The following is a 3,711-nucleotide window of genomic DNA, read 5'->3' on the forward strand; positions in this document are numbered from 1 at the left end:
GGAGGCAAACAAAGGCAAAGTGCATTTTTTGTTACAGAAATCACTGTAAAGCTAGGAATATTTAATAAAATCACAAGCTTATGTTTATGAGTTATAAAATTTACCACTTGTCCCAAAAGACAAACAACCACCAAACAAACAATTGTCCAAATTCCGTAGACAGATTTCCTTCGGGTAGGCATGTGGGCATTGGAGATTTCGAAGCAAAAGGTGAGGTCGGCACAAATTCAAGCTCGTGATTGGTATTTGCATAGCTGAGCTCCTGGGTCCAGCTGGAGCAGACAAGCCCCAGGAGGACCAACAGCTTGGCCACCTGTGGCTTAGACTGCCAGGTGAGAAGCAAGGAAAGGCTCCTTCAGAGAAGGTCAGTCTCCCCCATATGAGTGGCAGCTTGAGACCTCAGCTTTTCCTATGGCTTCCATAAGAAGGAGTCATGGAATCTTAGGGCAGGTGGCCGAGCAGAGAGCATCTGATCCATCCCTCTATCTCCAGGCCAAACTGTACTACATATAACAAAATGGAAACACATAGCAAATGCTCCTCAAATGCATCATGTGACAGCGATGCTCACAGCCCCACCCCCCTCTGAGGCTCAGAGATCTTAATGATGCCATTCACCCTATGGTGACAATGTCTCACAGCCTTTATAACCAAAAACTTTTTCTTTAGAGTCAACCTGGAGCCTTGGAGAGGAACTGTGAGCATCCACGTCTTTAGATGTTAGAAAATGGACAACTTTCTCCATATAGGCATCCTACATTTGCCCTCACTTATCGCTTGGCATGCCACACTGGATTCCTCCAATCCTTCTTCCACTTCATCTACGAAGAAAAACATATCATAGTGGTCAAGAGCCAGGCATTGGAGCAAGACAGGAGCCAGGCTGTGTTTCTACTCACTAACACTGTGCTCTTGGGAAAGTCACTTAATTCCTGCAGACTCACTTTCATTTCAGTAAAATGCAGATAAGAGCATCATTTTCCTGAAAGATTGCCGTGGAGGTCAAAGGAGAACGTAGAAACTGAATCCGTTCATAAATAATGCCGTATAAATATAAAATATTATAGTATTATTTCTACTTACAAAGGAACAGCAATACTGAGCAAACAGTAAGCACAAGGAGGCTGAAGTGGCTATATTAACATCAAATAAAGTAGACTTCAAAACAAACAGTATGACCAGAGACAAAGAGGGATATTTTATAATGATAAAAGAATCTATTTATAAAGAAGGCATGACAACTATAAATGTGTACGTGCCTAATAACAGAAATTCAAAATACACAAAGCAAAAGTCAACAGGACTAAATAGAGAAATGAATAAACTCACGGTCATAGAGATTTCAACACCCCCTCTTTCAGCAACTTATAGAATAACTAGACAAAAATAGCCAGTAAATACATAGAAGACCTAAACAATACTATCAGCCACCTTGACTGAATTAACATGTATTGAATACTACATCCAACAATTACAGAATTTGATTTTTTTCCCAAGAGGACATGGTATGTTCACCAAGAAAGACCAAATGATGGTCCATAAAACAAGTCTTAATACATTTGAAAAGATTGCAATCTTACAGAATATATTCTCTCACAATAGGATTAAATTGCAAACCAGTAATATTATGATATCTGGAAAATGCCAAAATACATGGAAAGCAAACAAAACATATCCACATACCGATGGGTCAAAGAAGAAATCACAAGGAGAATTAGAAAATATCCCTAATTTAATTGTATGAAAATGCAATATATAAAAATTTGCAAAACACAGCTAAGGTAGTGTTAAAGGGAAGTTTATAGATTTAAATACATATATTTAAAAGGGATTAAAAGAAAACTCAATGACCTTAGGATATATCTTTAAAATATAGATCAAATATAATTCTCAACCAAGGAGTGATTTTATTCCCTAGGGGATATTTGGCAATATCTAGAGACATTTTTGGTGTCACAACTAGGTGAGGGAGAGCTATTAGCATCTAATGGATAGATGGCAGGTTTGGCCCTAACCATCCTGTAAAGCATCAAACAGCCTCCCACAATGAAGAATTATCTAGTCAAGAATGTCAATAGTGCCAGGGTTGAGAAACCATAATTAAATATGGCATAAAAAACATTCCCACAAAGAAAGCTATAGGCCCAGGTAATTTCACTGGTAAGTTGTATCAAACATTTCAGGAAACAATGAACAACAATCTTACACAAACTATAATAGATTATGGAAAGAAAACACTTCCCAATTCATGTGAGGTTAGCATAACTTGATATCAAAACCTGATAAATACAGTGCATGAAAATAACAGGCCAATAGCCCTCACAAATATAAATGAAAATTTGGGGCGCTTGGGTGGCTCAGTTGTTGGGCATCTGCCTTCTGCTTAGGTCATGATCCCAGGGTCCTGGAATCGAGCCCCGCATCGGACTCCCTACTCGGCGGGGAGTCTGCTTCTCCCTCTCCCACTCCCCCTGCTTGTGTTCCTGCTCTCACTATCTCTCTCTCTGTCAAATGAATAAATAAAATCTTTAAAAATATATATAAAGATGAAAACTTTTACTAAAAAAATGTTACATTGTGGTCTAGTGAGATTTATTCCAAGGATACAAGGTTAATTTAAATTTCAAAGAAACCTATCCATGTAATTCACCATATTGACAGAAGGATCAAAAAAAGTCATATGACAAATTCAGCACTGTTGTGATTTTTTTAAAACTCAGAAAACTAGAAATGAAAAGGTATTTCTTCAATCTTTCCTCAATCTTTCCTCAATCAAAGGGCATCCATTAAAAACCTACAACTAATATCATACATAATAGTAAATACTGAATGGTTTCTAAGATTGGGAATAAGGTCTGACAGAGAGAGACACAGCGAGAGAAGGAACACAAGCAGGGGGAGTGGGAGAGGGAGAAGCAGGCTTCCTGCCGAGCAGGGAGCCCGATGCTGCAGGGCTCCATCCCAGGACCCTGGGATCATGACCTGAGCCAAAGACAGACGCTTAATGACTGAGCCACCCAGGCGCCCCTAAGATTGGGAATAAGGTAAGTGTGTTGCCTCTCACCACTTCTATTCAACATTTACTGAGGTCCTAACCAATGCAAAATAAAGAAATAATCCAAACACACTGGAGAGAAAGAAGTAAAAACTCTGTTCAGACATGAATATCTATATAGAAGCTCCTAAGAAACCTATAAGAAAAAAATAGCTACTATAACCAATAAATTAGTTTAGCAAAACTGTAGGATATAAGGTCGATCCACAAATATTAATTGTATTTGTATATACTAGTAATTAGAGAATGAAATTTTAAAATATAATTTATTTTATGATAACATAAAAAACATGAAATACTTAAGAATAAATTTTAAAAACATATATAGGACTTGCACCCTGAAAACTACAGAACCTTACTTAGAAAAATTTTAAGAGATTTAAATATATGGAGAGATATACCATGTGCATGGATTGGAATATGCAATGTTTTAAGATGCCAATTATCTGCAAATTGATCTACAAATTTAGGCAATCCCAATCACAACCTCACCAGTCTGTCTTTCTCTCTTTCTTTCTTTCTTTCCTTCTTTCCTTCTTCCTTTCTTTCTTTCTTTCTTTCTTTCTTTCTTTCTTTCTTTCTTTCTTTCTTTCTTTCTTTCTTTCTTTCTCTTTCTTTCTTTCTTTCTTTCTTTCTTTCTTTCTTTCTTTCTTTCT

The sequence above is a fragment of the Callorhinus ursinus genome, unplaced genomic scaffold, assembly GCF_003265705.2.
Source record: "Callorhinus ursinus isolate GAN/ISIS: 27379988/994484 unplaced genomic scaffold, GSC_fseal_2.0 scaffold19, whole genome shotgun sequence".
In the NCBI taxonomy this organism is placed as follows: Eukaryota; Metazoa; Chordata; class Mammalia; order Carnivora; family Otariidae; genus Callorhinus; species Callorhinus ursinus.